Consider the following 27,509-nt stretch of genomic DNA (forward strand, 5'->3'; position numbering starts at 1 on the left):
CCACAGTAATGCTTTGCATATGTCTGAAATCCAATGTCACAAAATGATTATTAACCAGTCCAATCATTTCAAAATTGATTGATTGGATGAATGATAAGCATTGATTAACATCGATTAATTTGTGCAGACCGATCTTAATATGACAATTCAGTTCCCAACAATGATCCAATACTCCAGTTAGATCAATACACCGCCTTACCATGTAGGCATACAGGCAAATTTGGCCCCACCATAGTACCCCAGTGCCATCCCCCCATGTCCTAGTGAGTCAGAGCGTCACAGAGAACAAGGTCCAGTAATCATGACTGGGCCTGCCTTAGGTTGTCCCAGGGTTTAAGATGGGATCTTACCCGTCATGGGCTCGCAGCCTTCCATACTGGCAGGGGTTCCAAGGGGTGGGGAACACCCATTAAGAGGTGTCATGTCAAAACAGCTTTAATTGCACAGAACATCAAACATGCAGGATCATTGAAAGTGAACTGAAGTATCTTTAGCAATTTATCCCAGAATAGATTATTATATTCTATTAATCCCAGAGTGGAACTGTTGGATTAATCAATGCTTAAACACCAACAATAAATAGAATAAAAATGACAGAATCAGATACACAAATAATACTTGGTTTGCAGGAATAACTATGGGTCAGAATGGACAATAATAAAGTGAAAAGTTGTCCAACAATCTCTATCTTTTAAAGCCTAACTTAATCTGCATGTAAAAAAAAAAAAAAAAAAAAAAGCACTTCATTGGTGATCAATGCTTTATGAAGCCTGCAGCTTCTTGTTTGATGTGCTGCAGGGGTTAGTTGCACCACTTAAGAGTTCACATTAGTTCAATCAAAACAAGGATGATCAAAATATTGAGTTCTCATTATTTGTTGCTTCTACACTGCTGCAGTTCACCCTCACAACATTAATGTGTCTAACAGGAGCTCAATAAACACGTTACAATAATCAGCCCAGTTTTACTGTTCAATTCACCCTCACCAACATTAATGTGTTTAACAGGAGCTCAATAAACATGTTACAATAATCAGCCCAGTCTTACTGTTCAATTCACCCTCACCAACATTAATGTGTTTAACAGGAGCTCAATAAACATGTTACAATAATCAGCCCAGTCTTACTGTTCAATTCACCCTCACCAACATTAATGTGTCTAACAGGAGCTCAATAAACACGTTACAATAATCAGCCCAGTCTTACTGTTCACACACTGTACAACCTTCTGCTCTGCTCTTCGGCCGGAGTGAATAAATTACACTTGTTCCCAAAACAAACCACACTTCAAGAAATAGAACACTGAATGTATTTGGTAAAGTCAATGCAAAGTAATACAAAACAACATTAAGCTGAAACTGATGACATCAAATAAACATCTCTCTAAGTGTAACAGTAACAAACACTTTTAAAACACTAGTATCAATTACATGTAAAACAACTGTATTTCATAACATTGCTGCAGTGTTTCTCAAATCCTCCTCAAGTTGTGTGTGTGTGTGTGTGTGTGTGTGTGTGGAGCGGCGAGGAGGAGGAGGGAAGTGAGCATTTAGAGCTTCCCTCAGCAGCTGTGTGTGTACACGCTCCTCCAACACCCCAGACCAGGAACAGAATACCACAAGTGCTACAACAAACAAGCAAAATAAACCAACTCTTCTCAAATAAAAACCCAAAAAACGTCCACAGGTCGAAAGAAGACCTGTGTTACATACACAACATATTATACACACATGTAGACAAGTAGACCTCAATGGAACTGTTAAGTACAGTGAACTTATAGGAGACTTTTTCTTTTTTTTCTCTCTCTTTCGCCAACCTTCTGTCAGGTGTTTGGGCCCGGAGGTCAAGAACTGGGTATGCAGTCACAGTCTCACAATCAGTTTTAATAGTTCTCAGAGAATCTACCACAACCACTGCTCCCTTCTGTCTGTTATGTGTCCATCAAAAATAATTAGTGGCTCAGTCAATCACAATTTTTCAATCTTTTTTTTTTTTGTAAATCTTTTTATTGAGAAGAAAAAACTGGACCCAACCAATACTGACAGTAATAAGAATAATAAATTGACAGAAACCGTACCAGCAATAGACCTATAGAATAGACATAGGTAGATGACAAAATAAACAAATTAAAACAGTAAATAAGTAGCTCAATCTGCCTTCAGGGATCTTATGGCTAACAATTCAATTCAATTTTATTTATATAGCGCCAAATCACAACAAACAGTGCCCCAAGGCGCTTTATATTGTAAGGCAAGGCCATACAATAATTACAGGAAAAACCCCAACGGTCAAAACGACCCCCTGTGAGCAAGCACTTGGCAACAGTGGGAAGGAAAAACTCCCTTTTAAACAGGAAGAAACCTCCAGCAGAACCAGGCTCAGGGAGGGGCAGTCTTCTGCTGGGACTGGTTGGGGCTGAGGGAGAGAACCAGGAAAAAGACATGCTGTGGAGGGGAGCAGAGATCAATCACTAATGATTAAATGCAGAGTGGTGCATACAGAGCAAAAAGAGAAAGAAACACTCGTGCATCATGGGAACCCCCCAGCAGTCTAAGTCTATAGCAGCATAACTAAGGGATGGTTCAGGGTCACCTGATCCAGCCCTAACTATAAGCTTTAGCAAAAAGGAAAGTTTTAAGCCTAATCTTAAAAGTAGAGAGGGTGTCTGTCTCCCTTATCTGAATTGGGAAGCTGGTTCCACAGGCGAGGAGCCTGAAAGCTGAAGGCTCTGCCTCCATTCTACTCTTACAAACCCTAGGAACTACAAGTAAGCCTGCAGTCTGAGAGCGAAGCGCTCTATTGGGGTGATATGGTACTACGAGGTCCCTAAGATAATATGGGACCTGATTATTCAAAACCTTATAAGTAAGAAGAAGAATTTTAAATTCTATTCTAGAATTAACAGGAAGCCAATGAAGAGAGGCCAATATGGGTGAGATATGCTCTCTCCTTCTAGTCCCCGTCAGTACTCTAGCTGCAGCATTTTGAATTAACTGAAGGCCTTTTCAGGGAACTTTTAGGACAACCTGATATAATGAATTACAATAGTCCAGCCTAGAGGAAATAAATGCATGAATTAGTTTTTCAGCATCACTCTGAGACAAGACCTTTCTAATTTTAGAGATATTGCGTAAATGCAAAAAAGCAGTCCTACATATTTGTTTAATATGCGCTTTGAATTACATATCCTGATCAAAATGACTCCAAGATTTTCTCACAGTATTACTAGAGGTCAGGGTAATGCCATCCAGAGTAAGGATCTGGTTAGACACCATGTTCTAAGATTTGTGGGGCCAAGTACAATAACTTCCGTTTATCTGAGTTTAAAAGCAGGAAATTAGAGGTCATCCTAGTCTTTATGTTGTAAGACAATCCTGCAGTTTAGCTAATTGGTGTGTGTCCTCTGGCTTCATGGATAGATAAAGCTGGGTATCATCTGCGTAACAATGAAAATTTAAGCAATGCCGTCTAATAATACTGCCTAAGGGAAGCATGTATAAAGTGATAAAATTGGTCCTAGCCAGAACCTTGGTGGAACTCCCTAATTAACTTTAGTCTGTGAAGAAGATTCACAGACTAAACCCATAGTATCTTTTTAATTATTGCAATGTCTGTGTCTGTGGGAGCCCTTGGAGGATTGGAATTTGTCTGAGCACCTTATAACAAATTTGATCTTTTCCAAGTGCAAAAACAGCATTACATCTTTCAACCACTGAGCGACAGTAGTGGCGCACTTGACTTCCAATTGATAAAATTCGCCTTCGTGCCAGCAGAGAACAAAAGCTATAATGTTCTGTTGGTTCTTAGATAAATTTGCTTCTTTGTTCGTACCCCCAAATAGTGCTATCATTGCACAGGGCTGTAAAGTAACTCAAAAACCTTGACAGTACATTAAATTTATCAGACCAATAGCCTGTTAACAGATGGCAAGACCAAAACATGTGAGTCAAATCTGCCACATTAGTATGACATCTGCCAATATTTGAGGGAAATGGTGATATTGTGTATGTGAAAAAGTTTTAGATCTTTGAGTTCATCTCATACAAAATGGGAGCAAAACCAAGAGTGTTGCATTTATATTTTTGAGTGTAATAAAAACTAATAAAAGAGATTTAAAAAAAACAAATAAAACAGACTTGAGGAGTTAAAATGGCTCACCAGAGTAATAAATAAATAAAAACATGGCAGACCTTTTAAAAACGAAATGACTTTTAAAAGCTGTTGTTCTACAAACTGGTGAAACATAACGGTGTCCTGAAGGAAGCAGAGAAAACTCCCCTAAAAGAACACAACCTGACAAAGACAAGATACTTTCAGCATCCTGAGGATCTTTGATTACAGAAAGAATTTAAATCTCTTTGCTTCACTCCAATAATCTTTGAACAGATTTTAACAATGTTGTTCAGGCTGTTTCTGTCTTTCACTGAGAGGCTGTGAAACCAGCAGATAATGAAAGCACAAAAGACTGTCAATAAAAGACTGAGAAAAACAACAAAGGATGACAGGCCTGACTGAAAAAGAATTCAGTTCATGGAGAAGATAAATTCTCTGCTGTCTTCACAGCAGCGTCCGTGTTTACATCAAACTTCAGTTTGTCATCAAAAATAGTCCCCAAATACTATATGACGTGACAAGTTCCACTTTTTCATTGTGTATAATCCACTCCTGGGCCACATCCCTGTTACGTCTGAAGTCATGATACACTTTGTTTTACCAAAATTAAGCGATAATTTATTTGAATCAAACCATTCTTTGAAGGTGGGGAGGTGATGGTCTAGTGGTTAAGGCGTTGGGCTTGAGACCAGAAGATCCTCAGTTCAAATCCCAGCCTGGCTGCAAAATCACTAAAGGGCGAGGTCTTTAATCCCCTAGTTGCTCCCGGTGTGTAGTGAGCGCCTTGTATGGCAGCACCCTCACATTGGGGTGAATGTGAGGCATAATTTGTCCGATGCAGATGGAAAAGCGCTATATAAATGCAATCCATTTACCATTTAACTTCTGTAGAACCTGTCCCAAATGATCCCCACTATAAAACAGTCGTGTCACCAGCAAATAAAATGCAACTCACAGAGAAACCAAACATATGTCATTAATTATAAAGAAACAACAAAGGCCCAAGGACTGAGCCATGGGGCACCCCACAAGTGAACTTCAAAAATTCTGAATTTATCCCACAGTATGAACACATTGATACCTGTTGTGCAAATAACTGCTATCCAATCTTGAGCTAATCCTCATAAATTCCATAATTTATCCAATAATAGGTGTGATCTATGGAAAGGAAGGAAGAAGGAAATCATAACAGCAATACAAATTTAAAGTGGAGGTGACACGATATGTAATGTTTTTTGAGTATTTGAGACTAAATTAAGCAACAGTTTGAAATCAATGCTTTCCCGGTGGGTGGTTCTGAAGATATAAATATGAACTGCGCACCACAAAAAAAACAGGAACTTCCGGGTGAGTCATGACATTGGAGAAGAAGGAGGAAGTGACATCAGCGGGAGAATCATTATCTTAACAGCCCCATTTATTTGGTTAGCGATCAGGCATATTTCTGTGTGCAAGTGCTTCATTTCTATAGTTATGCCAGCTCCACGTGTTTGCTGCAAGTTTTTTTAAACACTGTTGCAGGCAGAGTTAACCGGTTTCAGTTTCGTAAGGATCACGTGCATTGGAATGACTGGATTAAACAGATAAATGGGTCACCCAGCGACTCGTCCGTCCTGAGAGCCCCGTTTCCACCAAGTGGTTCGGGTCAGTTGATTGGCAGGTGAAACACTTATATTGACGAGCACACGAACGAGGCAAATGGTGTGCAACGATTTACCCAGACTGACCCAAACTGATTCCAAAATGTTATGCACATGTACTTGTCCAATATTATTTGTCCCAGCCACCTGCAATGTCTGTGATCTGGTTGTGAAAAAAGAAAAAAAAAATCAAGCACTTGATTGCTTTTCACGTATGAAACTTCTGCCACAGCTGTGTAGAGCTTTAGAATGCTGAAACAGCAAACAAGGTATGTTTCAGGATGCTTGCAAGTCCTGGCAGTTCTTTATTTGGGACTCACGACGACTCTCTGAACTTTGCGATCTGATGTTACGAGGTAGCTATGTGTCCCACTGTGCGTTTGGAAAGGTGAGTGCTGTTTGCTTTTCATATACTGTTTTGAGTATAGAGTGCATAATCACTAAACATAAATGAAAATCTTAATTTACTTATATTTGGAGTGAGTTTGAGTCAGTCTGGGTCAGTTTGGGTAAATCGTCGCACAGGCAAAACTGAGTATTTTCTTTTCTTTTTTTTTTTTTTTGGTGGATCATGGGATAATTTCATTGCGTGCAGACAGTGATGCTTTCAACTTGCGACACAGAGGCCCAATCAACGATTACACTTGTCAGACCATGTGGGTCCCGGATTAGCGCAGTCGCTGCAGTGTGATGGCACAACTTGCGGTGCAAAGTGTCAGTGTCACAAAGGGACTTTTCTTCAGCCAGGACAAAGAATTAAATTATTTTCAGACGTTGTTTTCCAAAATCAGGCTTTATGTGGATACGCTTTCGTCGACCGTGAAGACGATCTCACTGAAAGGTAAGACTTCATATTTATTCATGCGTGAATGGTCTTAATATTTAATAATGGCACAGTACACTAACTGTATTCAAGAAGGAAACAAGATTTATTTAAAAATAGCTAATATTTCAGTCCCTCACAGGTGCTGTCTGTCATATTTCAGGTTTAAAATGTATGTACCTGTTTCTAAGAAAAAAAATCTAAACTTCCTCTTCACTTTTTTCTGATGTCAGTGATAGTAAAACAACTTTATCATTATTTTCTCCCCTCTCCAATCAACTTTTTAATCAAACTACGCTGTGCTTCTGAACAATATCTTGAACGTCCCATTTTTCTTAAGCTTTCAAAGAGAAAAGCATGTTCAACAGGTGCTGGCTTCATCCTTAAATAGGGGACACCTGATTCACACCTGTTTGTTCCACAAAACTGACGAACTCACTGACTGAATGCCACACTACTATTATTGTGAACACCCCCTTTTCTACTTTTTTTTTTTTTTTTTTTTTTTTTTTTTTACTAATAGCCCAATTTCATAGCCTTAAGAGTGTGCATATCATGAATGCTTGGTCTTGTTGGATTTGTGAGAATCTACTGAATCTACTGGTACCTTGTTTCCCATGTAACAATAAGAATATACTCAAAACCTGGATTAATCTTTTTAGTCACATAGCACTACTATTATTCTGAACACTACTGTATATTGAGATACAGACAGTTCACAGAAGACATTTTCCTTGATACCAATCAAAATTAGAAACAGTCCAACAGGTAACAATTTTCATCATGTCCATGACTAAATATACTAAAACAAATACATCACAATTGTACACATATCACAGTTGTGTGATATGTGTACAATTGTGATGTATTTATTTTAGTATATTTAGATTTTATGATTTGGCACTTTATCAATCAATCAATCAATCAATTCTTTTATATAGCGCCAAATCACAACAGACAGTCCCCAAGGCGCTTCATATTGTAAGGCAAGCCATACAATAATTATGTAAAACCCCAATGGTCAAAACGACCCCCTGTGAGCAAGCACTTGGCTACAGTGGAAGGAAAAACTCCCTTTTAACAGGAAGAAACCTCCAGCAGAACCAGGCTCAGGGAGGGGCAGTCTTCTGCTGGGACTGGTTGGGGCTGAGGAGAGAACCAGGAAAAGACATGCTGTGGGGGAGCAGAGATCGATCACTAATGATTAAATGCAGAGTGGTGCATCAGAGCAAAAAGAGAAAGAAACAGTGCATCATGGGAACCCCCCAGCAGTCTAAGTCTATAGCAGCATAACTAAGGGATGGTTCAGGGTCACCTGATCCAGCCCTAACTATACGCTTTAGCAAAAGGAAAGTTTTAAGCCTCTTAAAAGTAGAGGGGTGTCTGTCTCCCTGATCTGAATTGGGAGCTGGTTCCACAGGAGAGGAGCCTGAAAGCTGAAGGCTCTGCCTCCCATTCTACTCTTACAAACCCTAGGAACTACAAGTAAGCCTGCAGTCTGAGAGCGAAGCGCTCTATTGGGGTGATATGGTACTACGAGGTCCCTAAGATAAGATGGGACCTGATTATTCAAAACCTTATAAGTAAGAGAAGAATTTTAAATTCTATTCTAGAATTAACAGGAAGCCAATGAAGAGAGGCCTATGGGTGAGATATGCTCTCTCCTTCTAGTCCCCGTCATACTCTAGCTGCAGCATTTTGAATTAACTGAAGGCTTTTTAGGGAACTTTTAGGACAACCTGATAATAATGAATTACAATAGTCCAGCCTAGAGGAAATAAACGCATGAATTAGTTTTTCAGCATCACTCTGAGACAAGACCTTTCTGATTTTAGAGATATTGCGTAAATGCAAAAAAGCAGTCCTACATATTTGTTTAATATGCGCTTTGAATGACATATCCTGATCAAAAAGACTCCAAGATTTCTCACAGTATTACTAGAGGTCAGGGTAATGCCATCCAGAGTAAGGATCTGGTTAGACACCATGTTTCTAAGATTTGTGGGGCCAAGTACAATAACTTCAGATTTATCTGAGTTTAAAAGCAGGAAATTAGAGGTCATCCATGTCTTTATGTCTGTAAGACAATCCTGCAGTTTAGCTAATGTGTGTGTCCTCTGGCTTCATGGATAGATAAAGCTGGGTATCATCTGCGTAACATGAAAATTTAAGCAATACCGTCTAATAATACTGCCTAAGGGAAGCATGTATAAGTGAATAAAATTGGTCCTAGCACAGAACCTTGTGGAACTCCATAATTAACTTTAGTCTGTGAAGAAGTTCCCCATTTACATGAACAAATTGTAATCTATTAGACAAATATGATTCAAACCACCGCAGCGCAGTGCCTTTAATACCTATGGCATGCTCTAATCTCTGTAATAAAATTTTATGGTCAACAGTATCAAAAGCAGCACTGAGGTCTAACAGAACAAGCACAGAGATGAGTCCACTGTCCGAGGCCATAAGAGATCATTTGTAACCTTCACTAATGCTGTTTCTGTACTATGATGAATTCTAAAACCTGACTGAAACTCTTCAAATGACCATTCCTCTGCAGATGATCAGTTAGCTGTTTTACAACTACCCTTTCAAGAATTTTTGAGAGAAAAGGAAGGTTGGAGATTGGCCTATAATTAGCTAAGATAGCTGGGTCAAGTGATGGCTTTTTAAGTAATGGTTTAATTACTGCCACCTTAAAGCCTGTGGTACATAGCCAACTAACAAAGATAGATTGATCATATTTAAGATCGAAGCATTAAATAATGGTAGGGCTTCCTTGAGCAGCCTGGTAGGAATGGGGTCTAATAAACATGTTGATGGTTTGGATGAAGTAACTATGAAAATAACTCAGACAGAACAATCGGAGAGAAAGAGTCTAACCAAATACCGGCATCACTGAAAGCAGCCAAAGATAACGATACTCTTGGGATGGTTATGAGTAATTTTTTCTCTAATATTAAAATTTTGTTAGCAAAGAAAGTCATGAAGTCATTACTAGTTAAAGTTAATGGAATATTCAGCTCAATAGAGCTCTGACTCTTGTCAGCCTGGCTACAGTGCTGAAAAGAAACCTGGGGTTGTTCTTATTTTCTTCAATTAGTGATGAGTAGAAAGATGTCCTAGCTTTACGGAGGGCTTTTTTATAGAGCAACAGACTCTTTTCCAGGCTAAGTGAAGATCTTCTAAATTAGTGAGACGCCATTTCCTCTCCAACTTACGGGTTATCTGCTTTAAGCTACGAGTTTATGAGTTATACCACGGAGTCAGACCCTTGATTTAAAGCTCTCTTTTTCAGAGGAGCTACAGCATCCAAAGTTGTCTTCAATGAGGATGTAAAACTATTGACGAGATACTCTATCTCCCTTACAGAGTTTAGGTAGCTACTCTGCACTGTGTTGGTATATGGCATTAGAGAACATAAAGAAGGAATCATATCCTTAAACCTAGTTACAGCGCTTTCTGAAAGACTTCTAGTGTAATGAAACTTATTCCCCACTGCTGGGTAGTCCATCAGAGTAAATGTAAATGTTATTAAGAAATGATCAGACAGAAGGGAGTTTTCAGGGAATACTGTTAAGTCTTCTATTTCCATACCATAAGTCAGAACAAGATCTAAGATATGATTAAAGTGGTGGGTGGACTCATTTACTTTTTGAGCAAAGCCAATAGAGTCTAATAATAGATTAAATGCAGTGTTGAGGCTGTCATTCTCAGCATCTGTGTGGATGTTAAAATCGCCCACTATAATTATCTTATCTGAGCTAAGCACTAAGTCAGACAAAAGGTCTGAAAATTCACAGAGAAACTCACAGTAACGACCAGGTGGACGATAGATAATAAAAATAAACTGGTTTTTGGGACTTCCAATTTGGATGGACAAGACTTAAGAGTCAAGCTTTCAAATGAATTAAAGCTCTGTCTGGGTTTTTGATTAATTAATAATGGAATGGAAGATTGCTGCTAATCCTCCGCCCCGGCCCGTGCTACGAGCATTCGGACAGTTAGTGACTCGGGAGTGTTGACTCATTTAAACTAACATATTCATCCTGCTGTAACCAGGTTTCTGTTAGGCAGAATAAATCAATATGTTGATCAATTATTATATCATTTACCAACAGGGACTTAGAAGAGAGAGACCTAATGTTTAATAGACCACATTTAACTGTTTTAGTCTGTGGTGCAGTTGAAGGTGCTATATTATTTTTCTTTTTGAATTTTTATGCTTAAATAGATTTTTGCTGGTTATTGGTGGTCTGGGAGCAGCACCGTCTCTACGGGGATGGGTAATGAGGGGATGGCAGGGGAGAGAAGCTGCAGAGAGGTGTGTAAGACTACAACTCTGCTTCCTGGTCCCAACCCTGGATAGTCACAGTTTGGAGGATTTAAGAAAATTGGCCAGATTTCTAGAAATGAGAGCTGCTCCATCCAAAGTGGGATGGATGCCGTCTCTCCTAACAAGACCAGGTTTTCCCCAGAAGCTTTGCCAATTATCTATGAACCCCACCTCATTTTTGGACACCACTCAGACAGCCAGCAATTCAAGGAGAACATGCGGCTAAACATGTCACTCCCGGTCCGATTGGGGAGGGGCCCAGAGAAAACTACAGAGTCCGACATTGTTTTTGCAAAGTTACACACCGATTTAATGTTAATTTTAGTGACCTCCGATTGACGTAACCGAGTGTCATTACTGCCGACGTGAATTACAATCTTACCAAATTTACGCTTAGCCTCAGCCAGCAGTTTCAAATTTCCTTCAATGTCGCCTGCTCTGGCCCCCGGAAGACAATTGACTATGGTTGCTGGTGTCGCTAACTTCACATTTCTCAAAACAGAGTCGCCAATAGCCAGAGTTTGATCCTCGGCGGGTGTGTCGTGAGTGGGGAAAAACTGTTAGAGATGTGAACGGTTGGCGTGTACACGGGGCTTCTGTTTAGGGCTATACGCTTCCATCTCATAGTCACCCAGTCGGCCTGCTTTCCCGGCTGCTCGGGATCTGCCAGGGGGGAACTAACGGCGGCTAAGCGACCTTGGTCCGCACCGACTACAGGGGCCTGGCTAGCTGTAGAATTTTCCACGGTGCGGAGCCGAGTCTCCAATTCGCCCAGCCTGGCCTCCAAAGCTACGAATAAGCTACACTTATTACAAGTACCGTTACTGCTAAAGGAGGCCGAGGAATAACTAAACATTTCACACCCAGAGCAGAAAGTGCGGGAAGACAGGAAAGCCGCCATGCTAAATCGGCTAAGAGCTAGTAGCTACGCTAACCTAGCGGATTCCTAAAAACACGCAAAGTGAATAATGTGTAAATAATTTAGAGGTGATTCAGCAGAAGGAGTGCTTTAGTTAAGGCACGTAAAGATTACACTGGGAAACAAATCGTAATCTAGATAACTAGATCAATCTAATGCGCAATTAAACAGCTAACAGATACAGAAAAACACCGCTGTGCTCCGAACAGGAAGTGATACATACCGCAGTGAGAGCCAACCACCTAGAGGCCGATCTTTATAAGCCAATCAAATTGAAATTGAATTTATTGAGTCTTAAAGTAAATAAATATGAAATTGTCACTGGATCCTTAAACTTTGGACAAATGGACTGCATTTATATAACGCTTTTCCATCTGCATCAGATGCTCAAAGCGCTTAACATAATGTCTCTCAATCCTCCTCACACATATTCAAAAGTTCAGTTTCAAATATTCTCCCAGATTTTATTTTTTTTTTATTAATATTATTTCCTCAAAAAAACTCTACATGGTGGATCCTTGATCTCTGGACTTAAACAGATAAACAATCTGTAGTTTTCTCAAAAGCATTTCCTTTCAGACATTATTGGCATGAATGTCTTTCCATATATGTGAGCTGATTCTTACAGCTGCTGTGCTTCACTTCAGGATGTAATTTGTAAAGAAAATACAGCACGTTTCATTTTGGGAGGAAAAAAAACGTTTTAGTCTATTGTAGTTTCTTGTCTGTATTACAACGTTTGGAAAGAGGTGTCATTTTATTTAAAGCGGCAATTCATTTTGAAGTTATTCCGACCGACTTTGCCGCTCAGCGTTTGGAGCTGTGCCAACGGAACGGAGGACGATTCTCGTTTCTTGACTGCAACAAGACAAGAGTCCCAGTTAGTGACTTTAATACACACAAAAGTGACTCATGATATTTTAGTGGCTTTGAGAGGAGTTAAGAAGCACTTACCGCTTCTGAAGAGCAGCGAATCAAAGAGCCACGAGTCATTGAATCGAAGCATTGCTTCAGTGGTTCACGGCTTCAAAGTGGAGTCGCGCTGCAGAAACGGTTGATTACAGAGCTGCTGCAGACCAAACCCTGAATATCCGACTTTATTTGTACATCCGTATGACTCTGAAACTCAGAAAAATCATTATAATTTATGGACTATAGGTTGACATGAAAACCAAAGCTGTGTTCACTGCGGGGACACGTTCGGCACTATTCTGGATTATTCAAGATTTATTTACTTATTTTACCGATGATGAACGATGCGTAAAAAAATGTGACCGATGCAACTGCATCAGTACAAACGGTCTGGATCCGGGCTTGCCGATGCTAACGTGTTAGCATGTCTATGGCGTTTTCAATGTTAAAGTTAGCATTAAGCTGTTCGCATCAGCACGTTTGTGTTGATTTGTTTCTGTATATTAATGGCTCAGCGTTTGTTGCGTAAAAGAGTCAAATTGTAATTTTTTAAATATATTTTTATTCATATATTATAGCAACAACAATAATAGTCTACATAATAACATAATAGTCAATAATAATAGACTAATAATGTTACAATACAATTTTGAGAAAGAGACAAAAAGAACCTAATGAAACAAAACACAACAGAAAAGATAAAACCATGTAACAATGAGAAAAAAAAAATCTTTCTGGCTGGTAGTGCATTTGCTGTGCATTTGCGTTCTTTTTGTGCCATAGTTTCCCCATTACTATAATTACGTTTAAAAATGTACATAAAATTCTTTGTAAATTAAAAAAAAAAACGCTAAAAGCTACGTTGTATGCGTTTTGTTTGTGTACATCATTTCTCCCAAAATACGATAATTTTGAGGTTACGATTTTCATATTTCATATCTGGCAACACTGCTCCGGTGCAGAAAAACAAGAAGGCGGGGCTTGCGAACAATGCTGTGCGCCACACTTACAAAAACTGCACACCCACAAACACGCACGCACACCTTCACAAAGACACTAACATCCTGCCTTTTCCTCAAAAATTACTACATTTATGTTTGCTGTCTGTACTTTCTGTCACTTTTGCGCTCTTTTTCATACTTTCCCTCGTTTCAAAAGTCACCGAACGCACTTTACCGTAATACGCAACATACACACTGTTGGAAACGGGTTCTTGGCTTGCTGTCAGTGTTGAAATTTTTCAGCGTGAGGGCTTACATGAGAATTTACGGTAATGAGAATCAGCGCGCACTAGTGTGAAACTTCCGTGTTTTTCCTCTGCGTTATGACATCACAGGCTTACGTTTACCGTAATACACCATATATATCATTGTAAAGCCCTTTTTTTTGTTGGCAAATTAGGTTGCCAGATACCTATAACTGCATTATTGATGAGAGAATAATTATACATCTTGGTTGCAAAAACTTTTTTTTTTTTGTAGCTCCACAAGTATTTTTGTTGTTGTCTTGTTCTCTCAGGTGTAGGCCTATAGAATAGATTCGTGATTTTGGGTGCAATTTTGTTATTTAAGCTATTTGTTGTCTGCCTACACACTTAATAATGTAAATAAAGTGTTAAATTATTCAGCATTATGTCGTCATATGTTATGTATTATGCTGTACTTGTGCGTCTAATGGTATGAGTGGTTAGGGGGTGGTGGTGGGCAGGGGGGCCGGGGGGGGGTATTGTCCCTACCAAAGCTGAGACCAAACCTACGCCTTTGTGTGTATATATATATATATATAAATTCATAAAATAGAACAATTGAAGCAGAATATAAATATAAAATATACAAATAAGATAACCATATAATGAGAACTTGTAAAAATAAATATTTATTAAGAAATGAGAATTCAATAAAAAAAACACAAAACAAATATGTGGAGTGTTTTAAATCGTATAATTAGAAATGGAAAGATAAATGACTGTCCTCAGTATTTTATAGAAAATGGAAACAATATAACGAATGAATTCAATGAATTCTTTGTAAATGTTTCACCAAAACTGGCAGAAGCAATAAATGTTGAAGGAACAATGATAGATGCAGCAGATTATGTTGAGAGAAATGACTGACGGGGAATCACAAGACCTCCCTGACACTAGAGAAAATCAGAGAACAACAGAAAGACCAACAGGGCATGGAAAAAAGATCAGGAGGGTGACTGATCAGCCCTGTCCAAGTCCACAGCAGAGTTGGACTGAAAGCCATTCAACGGCTGTGTGGCAAACATAATGTGGTCAGAGGGCAGGACAGGGTACTGAGAGCTCTGGCATAGGCCATGGCGGATTCTGGAGGATGACAGTGGGGTCTATCAAGGTGCCTGGGACATCCATTAACGTCTACAGGTGAGTCACAGTATCGGTCTTGATGTCTACTTTGGTCCACAGAGGAGTCGGGGGACAACTGAAAACAGTGATTGGGACTGAAGGAGGACCAGGGCCAGACACATTACCTGACACAGCCATGCAGAGATGGTGGAGATAGATGGCACACACAACTTGGGGAAGCCAATGGGACAAAAAAACATTTAACAAAACCCAGATATAATAAACCAGGGCAAATGAGGGGAGGAAAAACAGATGAATGACATGAGGGAAAAAAACAACAAAAACAGAACATAGAGTGCAAGAAAACCAATATAATGACCTACTTCAAAGATAACAAGTTACGAAATGACTCAATACTCAAACAGTGATAAAAATCAAACTGAGACAAACATGAGGAACAGACCTGCCTGATTATAGAATATACAACAGCGGAAAATAACAAACTAAAACATTGCGATGGCCAAAACAAACGACAGCATGGGGAGCAGAATTGTCCAACAAAAAGCGCAAAAGGTGAGAAACACCACAGAACAGACTTCTGGGGCTGTCAAAATGGATAAAATGACCAAAGAACAGAAAGAGGGGCAAACTGAGTAATGGTGGAGGGAAAAAATTGCTTAACCCAAGAACCAAAAAAACAAACAAACAAAGAAACCACTAATGTGAAGCATTACAGTAACTGTAGCAGATAAGAAAAACAAAAGAACTACATGGTGCATAAACCACTTAATAAACAGACGCAAAAAGTGAAAAAAAACCCCCCAATAACATAAAGTCAGCGGGCACTCAAAAACAGTTGACAGACTAAAGGACCTGAAAGACAAATCACTAAACCAACGAGGTGGGGTACCAAACCATTTTAACCAAAGATCACTTGCATTACCGTGAGGGGCCAAGAAAATGGACCATTCTTGTAACAATCAATCAATCAATCTTTACTCATGAAAAAAATAAAATGTTTCCATGAACAAGGAACAAAAGAAGATAAATCTTGCAACATTTGTCCCTTATAACATAAATTCATAATCATATTCTCCCACCTTTTCATCCCCAACACCATCATCTCATCAGTCACCAAACATCAAATAAACATCATCATCATTACCACTCTTCCCTTTGCAAAGCTAACAGAAAGGATTTGCTGCATCCCGTGTCCGTTCTTTCTCTAGTGTCTAAAAGGTGTTTGACCCTGACGCATGTCTTACATTTCAACTATTCCATTCACTTTACTTTCAATTTACTGTGTTCCCTCATAATTTTCTGCTTATACATGTTTTTGAACTTATAAACATTTGTACAACACTTGATTTCATCATTCAGAGCATTCCAAAGCTTCACTCCGTAAACAGAAGGACACTTCTGTATCGTAGTTGTCCGTGTAAAGTTGGTTCGAAAATTATATTTTCTTCTGTGGCAGGCGGCCTGTGTAACAAGACTAAATACATTTTGGACAGCACCTGGTAAAATACCAAGCTTAGCTTTCCACATGATAAGAGCATTTTTTGAGTCAACAAAATCCTTAAGTTTTAGTTGATTGGTTGACAAAGCAGGTTATTAGTAGGCTCTCTATACCCTTCTTTGTTGACAATTCTAATGGTTCTCGTAGCAAATACAAGGGCTTAATGGTACTGTTATAAGTATTTCCCCAGACTTCAGTGCAATAACTGAAGTCTGGGAAATCATTGAGCGATACAGCAAACGCAACAAGTTCATTCAATAGATCTTAACTTTGAATAAAATTCCTATGCTTTTACTAACTTATTTTTAATGTAATCTATATGGGATTTCCAATTTAATTTCTCATCCAACAAAACCCCAAGAAACTTAACTTCATTAAGGGCCCCTTCACACATAGCACAAACTAGGCCGAATGGCGCATGAAGGAGGAATCGTATGCCATTTTGGAAAAACTCAGAGCCGCCTCTAATGCCTCGTACACCTGTCACCACAACCATTCGCAGGGCTGGATCAGAGTGAAAATCTGACAGATGCATTTTTGCCCAGTGATAAAATAAAAATCGTACACATCTTGTTATTCAATAATCTTCATTCTTTTATTCGATTTATTTTATTGTGTATCACATGGCTGTGGAACTTCCCTATAATTTAAAATAATCAAGTTTTTAGAATTTGTAGTTTGCAGAATTTATTTATTTGCTTCAGAAGAAAGTAGATCTCCAAATTTACAGTGTAGTTTTTAGAATTTTATAGAATTATTTTTAATATTTATTCGCTCCAGAAGAAAAAAAATAGATCTACAAATTTACATTTGTAGTTTTTTGAATTTTATAGAATTATTTCTAATAGTATTTATTTGCTCCAGAAGAAAAATATAACTACCAATTTATAGTGTATTTAAAATATGAAGACATTCTCTGTGTCAACAATTTAATTTCTTTGATTATCGGAAAGTGTCCTATGCCACGTGACCGAATGGGCGCCTTTGCTCAGATACATGTATTTAGTAAATAAATAAATGTTTTCCAATCTGAAAGTTTGTGTGTGGCATAAATACCCTTAAACCAGGCATACCTCCATCCTGATTTATGGATAAATTAAATACTTTTACAATCAATGCATGTGGCATGTCCAATATCGTCGGCATCAACAATCAACAGAGACTGAGCAAGTGGGGTTTTTTTTTTTTCCAAGTTTTGGCCATTGATCAACCAATGATTTTAGGTCGGAAAACCACTGAAAATGTAATTTCAGTCATAGAATGCCTTTCAAACCACACTACTGTCTGAAAACTATTTATAAACTGAAAGCTGAAATCATCAATCGGGATTTAACCTTGGCGCTTCGACTGGTTCGGGGCCAGATTCTTTCCTCACCATCTCCTGAAGAACCTCCGTGTTCCTCCTGGTTGGAACCAGGTTGCCACGGGTGCCCAGCTGTACCATACCATCGCTCTCAGCCGGTAACCTTTATCTTCTGTTTTCTTTGGCATTCCGTTGCCACTACTGAAGCTCTGAGTTTTTTCCGCTGTGAACCTCCAAGCTCATCATTTTTCCAGACTGGAGTCTCCGCACTCCATACGTCCTGTCGAACTCCTCTGCTGTGGGCTTCCATGTCCAGGTAGAATATAATTCCTAGTATTTCTCACAGCCGCTTCCAGGGGCAGAATGGAACTCCTTGTGTTTTCTCCCACTGCTGCTTCCAGGCGTAGTATATGACTCGTCGTGTTTTTCCTCCCGTGGTATTCCAGGCTTAGAGAGCACTCGAGTGGAGCTTCTAGGTCTCTGGACTAAATTAATGGTGGTTTTCTCAGTTTAGCATTCAGACTTAATGTAGTCTTTATTTCCTGCGTGAGTTTTTGGTCTAAACTTAAACTGTCTGGTATTTCTTTGAGCATTTTGGTAGTAATGTTTAAGTTATCAATCAGTATTCTTTTACTGTGTGAGTTTTAGCTCGACATCTAACTCTGTGTTTAATGTGGATCATTCAGGTTAATTCCAAGGTCACGTTCCATCTGCAGTAAGTGTTTAAACTTTGATGCTTCTGCTGAATTCCTCCTGTGTTCTTTCACCCGCTGCGTCTCACATTAATCAGCCTAAGTGATCAGCAGATTTCTATAATCCCAGTTAACCCCATCAGTGCCGGTTCTGGAACAGTGAGCAATGAGAAGTAGGTTTTCTACTGACTGAACTGTTTAACCATTTGGTGTCTTCTGTGAGCAGATCCACTGAGCGATTACCTCAACAGCTAAGGTCCTGAGACAAATGTAATTGGTTATCTGAGTGCAGCACAGAAAACCTAAACACACAGAGACTTGATGCTGAACTGAACTTTGGTTTTGAACTATATTCTCATCATTTGAACTTTGACTTTGGATTTGAAACTCTGTCATCTTTTGGAACTCTGTCCCTGAGCTGCAGCTGAAGGAACTATTTGAGTTAATGTTGAGTTTCATGTCTCATGGTGCACTTGCACATATTCATGAGCCCTCATCTCCCTTGCAGTTCATCCAGCCCCATAGCTCCACAGGCTCACTTCACCTGGTCCCTGTCCAGTCAGTCCTTGGTTGGTCCTGTTGTCCTCCTGGTCCCTGGTTCGGTCCCGGTCTCCAGTTGGTCCCAGTCAGTTCCTGGTTCCGGTCAGTCCCAGTCCTGTCCGTCCTTGGTTGGTCCTGTTGTCTTGTTGGTCCCAGTCCAGTCAGTTCCTGGTTCCAGTCCAGTTGCCCTGTCTGGCCTGTCTACTGTGCAGTCTCCCCTGTTTGGTTAAATAAACTTTTGGTTGTTCCTCCAGTCTTTGTCTTACTGCTCCTGCACTTGGGTCCAACACACAACCCGGTCCCCAACCTTAACAGAAGAATCTGGCCATAACCCTGACCCAGCAGGAGCAGTATTAGTTTTAGTTCCTCGTCTAGCTTGTCCCTGGTTATGTTTTTTTTTAGTCCCTAGGGTGTTCCTCCTAATCCATAGACATTGTCAGTTCCTAGTCTAGTTCCTTAGTCTCCTGTCTTGTCAGCTCATGTTTTGTTTTTTTTAGTCAGTTCTTGTTCCTGGTTTATGTCCCTAGGTTGTTCAAGTCTTCTGGTCGGTTTGTTTTTCTAGTCAAGTTCCATGTCCTAGTTTCCTTCAGAGTTCCTTAGTCTGGTCTGTCCTGTGCCCAGCCCGTCCTAGTCTCTCTCGTCTGTTCCTTGTCCTGTTTAGGTATTTTTTTTTTCATTCCTGGGTCTCTGTCCCCCCCCCCTTTTTTCTGGGCAGTTAATTACTCCATTCCCTTAGGTGACCGCGGAGCTCATTGTCCTGGGTCGTGGGGTGCTTCCCGGAGTTTGATTGTAAAAGTCCCCCGGGAAGCGTTTGAGTGCCCCCACAGGTGACCTTGGCCTCGTGTACCACAGTCATGGGGGAGCTCCCCCAGGGTTTGATTGGAAATGTCCTCTGGGTAGCGGGGGTTACTGTTGCTGATCTTGTTTTGGGCTCCCTTGCCGCTTTTTTTCCTGGTTCCCTGTTTTGTAATTTGGTTCCTTGTCTTCAGATTTAGTTTCCTGGTTTTTCTTTTCTGGGCGGTTTCCCCTTATCCCACAGGTGACCATGGGACTCGTCGGCCTGGGTCGTGGGGGTGCTTCCTGGGGTTTGATTGTAAATGTCCTTGGGAAGCATCGCCCCCACTGGTGACCTTGGCCTTGTTTTCCACGGTCGTGGGAGTGCTGCCACGGAGAGTGATTGTGAATGTCCTCTGGGGTGGCTGCCCTGGGACCTGAGTTTATTTCTTTTTCATCCCTCTGCTGCTCGAGGGTTTGATTGTAAATGTCCTCTGGGGTAGCGGGGGGGGGGGGGGGGGGGGTTTGGTTTCTTAAGTCCAGTCTGTTTTTCCTGGTCCCCTAATTTTGTGTTCTCGTTGGTTCCCACACCAGTCCTAGTACTATGTCCCTAGACTCCCAGACCAGCACTGTGTTTGTGTTTCTTGGTTCCCAGACCAGTCCTTAGTGTTTCCTGGTTCCCTGATCAGGCCTTGTGTTTCCAGACTAGTCCTGAGTGATTCCCTGGTTCTCAGACCAACCCTCTCTTTAGTTCTCCTGGTTCCCAGACCAGCCCTGGTTAGTTCCCTATGTGTGTAAGCCAAATTATTTCCTGTTTGGTTCCCAGTTCTGGTCCTTCTCCCTGGTTTTCCGCTCCACCTTCCCTGAGTGGTGTTTATTCCCTGCCAGCTGACTTCTGCAGACCACTCCCATTTTGTTTGTTGGTTCCGCCTCAAGCCCCTAGGGTCGCACGGCACCTGTCTCCGTCGTGGGCCCTGGGGGGTTGTGGGGCTCCTGTTTAGTTTTTTCAGCTCCGCCTTGGACCCTTGTTAGAGTTTTTCAGAGTTAGACCTGAAAAGTTTACACACAGAAATGATCACCCAGGAGAGATTGAATTTCTTTATCCTGTACAGGAGAGGACAAACGAGAAGCTCCTTCAGAAAGAACTGTCGTCCGTCCTAAAGGTCCCGCCCATTGCCTCTCCTATTTATTGAATATCGTTGCATACAGCATATAGGAATGACGATATCACAAAACAATGGAAAGACACAAAGTCTGGTCTAACTTTGATATGAGCCCTGTCTCCTAAGCTTTCAATAACAATGTCAGGTTGCACTGCTCCTGTCCAAGGCTGAACCATTAAAAGTACACATCTGCAATTAGTTAATCGTGACCCCAGCCAACCAGTCTGACATTCTAGATAGACGATCTGCACATTGAATGGTCAGAGATCATCTGCTCACTGTTTGACAGTCTTAATGCACTTGAATCTTTTGACACTAAGTAATTACTTAAAGGAATAATGGTACAACTTTCACACATACATATACATATATATAAAAATAGAGAACAGAAATCAAAGACATGATTACAGAGAGTACATCAAAGTGAAGACATTAATATTTGATCATACATTATTGACAATATAGAGAAAAACCCTGTCATTCTTCCCCCGTTTATCCAAACTAATATCTACACGTCTAACATTATCATTGTAGAAATATCAAAAACTTACAGTGTACCTAACCACCCGTTTTCCCTGTCAGGACGGGGTGACATAATTCAGTCTCCGATAGCAATAACGCAACATAGTAATGGTCCAGCAATAAGCCATCAATTGTGGTGGAAATCATCCGTTGAGCCACTGATCAAGCAAGAGGAATCATACAACAAATCATAACACATAGTAAGTCAGTTCAGTGATTCCATCAGATACATACCCGTAGAACACCATTTCTTTGTATAATATTTGGACATCATTGGAGTTTCTCAGGTAGCTTATTCCAATTGTTTAGGCCACAAACAGAGACATAGAAGCATTTCCCGTCGTCCTTGCGCCCACAGATTTAAAATGATACAAATCCCTTAAATTATATATTCCTTCTCTTGCATAAAATATCCTTGAATTCTGAAATATACTTGCTTATGTTTTACTTTATACATCAAGTGAACAGTCTTAAATTAAATCATGTCATGGAGTTTTAAAATCTTTGATTTAATAAACAGTGGATTGGTATGATCCCGATAACCTGCATTATGAATTATTCTTAATCCTCTTTCTTTTTTTCCTCTCACTCTAAGGTTGAATAATAGTTGTGCTGCAGTGTTGTAGTTATTGCCCTATACTTCAGCACCATGGGTCAAGTAAGACTCAATCAGTGTGCAACACAGAGTATGTAGTGCTTTCTCTTGACTATGTTGGATATGTGCTGTCTAGTTGATCCTGACATCGATGACCATCCCTAATGACTTGTTCTCTCTGACAGGTTCTACATTTACTCCCTGTATATTTAACTGTATTTGTTCATCCTTTTTATAGTTTCCCAAAACATTATTTTAGTTTTTTTGATCAACTTAGTGACAGTTTGTTCATATCGAACTGAACCAACTCTTCAACTTTATCATCTTTGATCCCAGATAATCTAATAATTGTTACGAATTATCTCCTGAACTAAATGAGTTTGTATCATCTGCAAATTCGCTCTAAACAGATCCGAGACTTTACATAAATCATTGATATACAATATGCATAACTTATAACTTTGGTTTCAACACAGAACCCTGAGGAACTCCACAAAACTGTGTTTATTAATTGCTTCTATTGCATCTTAACCTATATTGACTATCATTAAGCAGGTTGCGTTGTCCAATAATCTGTTATTGCAAAGTTTTTCTGCTGTTTTTGAGAAGACACATGCATATAGTTAGTAAAGATGCTTGTCACCAAATTTGAATAAATGTATCCCTTCCTTCTGATCTGAATTGTAATGTGGTTCATATATATTTTCATACCACCACACAGTAAACGCCACAATTGCAGCAATAATTGTCAAAATCATCATCAGGGTGCGCAGTTTGCAGCCTGCTCGGGCAGCAAAGCTCTCCATAGCTAAAACAGTATTTTGAACAACCAGTTGCTATGTCCCTCTCTCTCTCTCTTTTTTTTTCCCCATCCCCAGGGGCAGGGAGAGACAACAGTTCTGGTTTTGAAGATGTCTTCTTTCTTTGGTGACAGTTCAAAAGGTTCAATTTGTCTGGGCTTTGGGGCTGAAGGTGACAGTTCACAGTCTCAGTTCTGTTCAACGAGGGACTCTGGAACTCTTTTTATGTTAGTTCCCTTCAGCTGTAGTGCATAAATCTGTACTATCATCAGTATTTGCAAAGCATGTTACAAGTGGAATTAAAATAATGTGTCATGTAGTCTGTCCTGTGCCCTGTTCTTGACGTTTTCCTTAAACACAGGTGCACAGGAATAGAACAGGATTGTCTCCTGTTTCTTAAAGATGCAGTTTCGTCTGTTTCTTTTCTCCTGGTCTGGTCACGTCAGTGCTCTTATTTCAAGCCTGTAGTACGTCTGCTTCTAATCCTGGATTACGTGGACAGGATTCTCCTCGGTTGTAGCTGGTTTCTCATCTGCTTCAGGACCAAGGCGCCTGCTTCAATCTCTGGTCTTTGTCTTTGTTCACTCCTGGTCACTCTCTGTCTCTGTTGTGATGCGCTTCCAGCCGTTACTGGGCCTATAGGCCATCAGCCGACACTGTTACATGTCACTCCCCTTGTCTTGCTCGGGATCTTTCAGGTATCTTTGTCTTTTACCGTGAAATAGATGCACCCAAGATGACCTTTCTGCAATTTTCACAGCAGTGGGGGTGGTCAGCAGCATTTGGAATGGACCTTCCCACCTTGGAGATGACCAGTTCTTCCTCTTAATAGTCTTTATCAGCACCCAGTCGCCGATCTGGATCTGACCCTCAGGGTCCTGCACAGAAATAGGAGAGTCTGGTATCATGTTAGAATGTATAACATTCTTATGGGACAATACTCGTCTCATGTAATCAACTAATTCCTCATCCTCACTATCAGGCCCAGCTATCTTCTGTAAATCTGGTATTCTATAGGGCCTGCCATACAAAATTTTGAATGGCTTAAGGCCAGTCACTAGTTTGCTAGCAGCTAGTCATGAGCTGGGTGTACAATTTCACCAAATAAAAAAACAAACCCAGGATTTTTATTTTTTCTTCCACAATGCATTTCCCTGAGCTCACTTTTAATTGTCCCATTTGTTCTTTCCACTAAACCTGCACTTTGAGGATGATTACCACAATGTGTTTTTGCATTTATTTCCAAATGTTCTGTCAACTGTTGGATGATTTCATTTACAAAATGTGTACCATTATCACTGTACATTGTTTCGGGTAGCCCATGTCTTGGAATTATGTCTCTACAAAGTATCTTCGCCACTATTAGAGCATCTGCATGTCTAACAGGGAACACCTCTACCCATTTGTTATATGCTTCAATCAATACTAGGCAATATTTTTCCCTTCACATTGATTCATTCAATAAAATCCATTTGAAAACGGGTATTGAGGTGTTGGAAATTTCCCTCGTTTTGGTCTCTCATTACCCTGTGAATTGTGCTTCGCACAGATTAAACCTGCTCCACAGTAATGCTTTGCATATGTCTGAAATCCAAATGTCACAAAATGATTATTAACCAGTCCAATCATTTCAAAATTGATTGATTGGATGAATGATAAGCATTGATTAACATCGATTAATTTGTGCAGACCGATCTTAATATGACAATTCAGTTCCCAACAATGATCCAATACTCCAGTTAGATCAATACACCGCCTTACCATGTAGGCATACAGGCAAATTTGGCCCCACCATAGTACCCCAGTGCCATCCCCCCATGTCCTAGTGAGTCAGAGCGTCACAGAGACAAGGTCCAGTAATCATGACTGGGCCTGCCTTAGGTTGTCCCAGGGTTTAAGATGGGATCTTACCCGTCATGGGCTCGCAGCCTTCCATACTGGGCAGGGGTTCCAAGGGGTGGGGGAACACCCATTAAGAGGTGTCATGTCAAAACAGCTTTAATTGCACAGAACATCAAACATGCAGGATCATTGAAAGTGAACTGAAGTATCTTTTAGCAATTTATCCCAGAATAGATTATTATATTCTATTAATCCCAGAGTGGAACTGTTGGATTAATCAATGCTTAAACACCAACAATAAATAGAATAAAAATGACAGAATCAGATACACAAATAATACTTGGTTTGCAGGAATAACTATGGGTCAGAATGGACAATAATAAAGTGAAAAGTTGTCCAACAATCTCTATCTTTTAAAGCCTAACTTAATCTGCATGTAAAAAAAAAAAAAAAAAAAAAAAGCACTTCATTGGTGATCAATGCTTTATGAAAGCCTGCAGCTTCTTGTTTGATGTGCTGCAGGGGTTAGTTGCACCACTTAAGAGTTCACATTAGTTCAATCAAAACACAGGATGATCAAAATATTGAGTTCTCATTATTTGTTGCTTCTACACTGCTGCCAGTTCACCCTCACCAACATTAATGTGTCTAACAGGAGCTCAATAAACACGTTACAATAATCAGCCCAGTTTTACTGTTCAATTCACCCTCACCAACATTAATGTGTTTAACAGGAGCTCAATAAACATGTTACAATAATCAGCCCAGTCTTACTGTTCAATTCACCCTCACCAACATTAATGTGTTTAACAGGAGCTCAATAAACATGTTACAATAATCAGCCCAGTCTTACTGTTCAATTCACCCTCACCAACATTAATGTGTCTAACAGGAGCTCAATAAACACGTTACAATAATCAGCCCAGTCTTACTGTTCACACACTGTACAACCTTCTGCTCTGCTCTTCGGCCGGAGTGATAAATTACACTTTGTTCCCAAAACAAACCACACTTCAAGAAATAGAACACTGAATGTATTTGGTAAAGTCAATGCAAAGTAATACAAAACAACATTAAAGCTGAAACTGATGACATCAAATAAACATCTCTCTAAGTGTAACAGTAACAAACACTTTTAAAACACTAGTATCAATTACATGTAAAACAACTGTATTTCATAACATTGCTGCAGTGTTTCTCAAATCCTCCCTCAAGTTGTGTGTGTGTGTGTGTGTGTGTGTGTGTGGAGCGGCGAGGAGGAGGAGGGAAGTGAGCATTTAGAGCTTCCCTCAGCAGCTGTGTGTGTACACGCTCCTCCAACACCCCAGACCAGGAACAGAATACCACAAGTGCTACAACAAACAAGCAAAATAAACCAACTCTTCTCAAATAAAAACCCAAAAAACGTCCACAGGTCGAAAGAAGACCTGTGTTACATACACAACATATTATACACACATGTAGACAAGTAGACCTCAATGGAACTGTTAAGTACAGTGAACTTATAGGAGACTTTTTCTTTTTTTTCTCTCTCTTTCGCCAACCTTCTGTCAGGTTGTTTGGGACCCGGAGGTCAAGAACTGGGTATGCAGTCACAGTCTCACAATCAGTTTTTAATAGTTCTCAGAGAATCTACCACAACCACTGCTCCCTTCTGTCTGTTATGTGTCATCAAAAATAATTAGTGGCTCAGTCAATCACAATTTTTCAATCTTTTTTTTTTTGTAAATCTTTTTATTGAGAAGAAAAAACTGGACCCAACCAATAATGACAGTAATAAGAATAATAAATTGACAGAAACCGTACCAGCAATAGACCTATAGAATAGACATAGGTAGATGACAAAATAAACAAATTAAAACAGTAAATAAGTAGCTCAATCTGCCTTCAGGGATCTTTATGGCTAACAATTCAATTCAATTTTATTTATATAGCGCCAAATCACAACAAACAGTTGCCCCAAGGCGCTTTATATTGTAAGGCAAGGCCATACAATAATTACAGAAAAACCCCAACGGTCAAAACGACCCCCTGTGAGCAAGCACTTGGCAACAGTGGGAAGGAAAAACTCCCTTTTTAACAGGAAGAAACCTCCAGCAGAACCAGGCTCAGGGAGGGGCAGTCTTCTGCTGGGACTGGTTGGGGCTGAGGGAGAGAACCAGGAAAAAGACATGCTGTGGAGGGGAGCAGAGATCAGTCACTAATGATTAAATGCAGAGTGGTGCATACAGAGCAAAAAGAGAAAGAAACACTCCGTGCATCATGGGAACCCCCCAGCAGTCTACGTCTATAGCAGCATAACTAAGGGATGGTTCAGGGTCACCTGATCCAGCCCTAACTATAAGCTTTAGCAAAAAGGAAAGTTTTAAGCCTAATCTTAAAAGTAGAGAGGGTGTCTGTCTCCCTTATCTGAATTGGGAGCTGGTTCCACAGGCGAGGAGCCTGAAAGCTGAAGGCTCTGCCTCCCATTCTACTCTTACAAACCCTAGGAACTACAAGTAAGCCTGCAGTCTGAGAGCGAAGCGCTCTATTGGGGTGATATGGTACTACGAGGTCCCTAAGATAAGATGGGACCTGATTATTCAAAACCTTATAAGTAAGAAGAAGAATTTTAAATTCTATTCTAGAATTAACAGGAAGCCAATGAAGAGAGGCCAATATGGGTGAGATATGCTCTCTCCTTCTAGTCCCCGTCAGTACTCTAGCTGC

This window comes from Thalassophryne amazonica, chromosome 1 (genome assembly GCF_902500255.1).
Source record: "Thalassophryne amazonica chromosome 1, fThaAma1.1, whole genome shotgun sequence".
Classification (NCBI taxonomy): Eukaryota; Metazoa; Chordata; class Actinopteri; order Batrachoidiformes; family Batrachoididae; genus Thalassophryne; species Thalassophryne amazonica.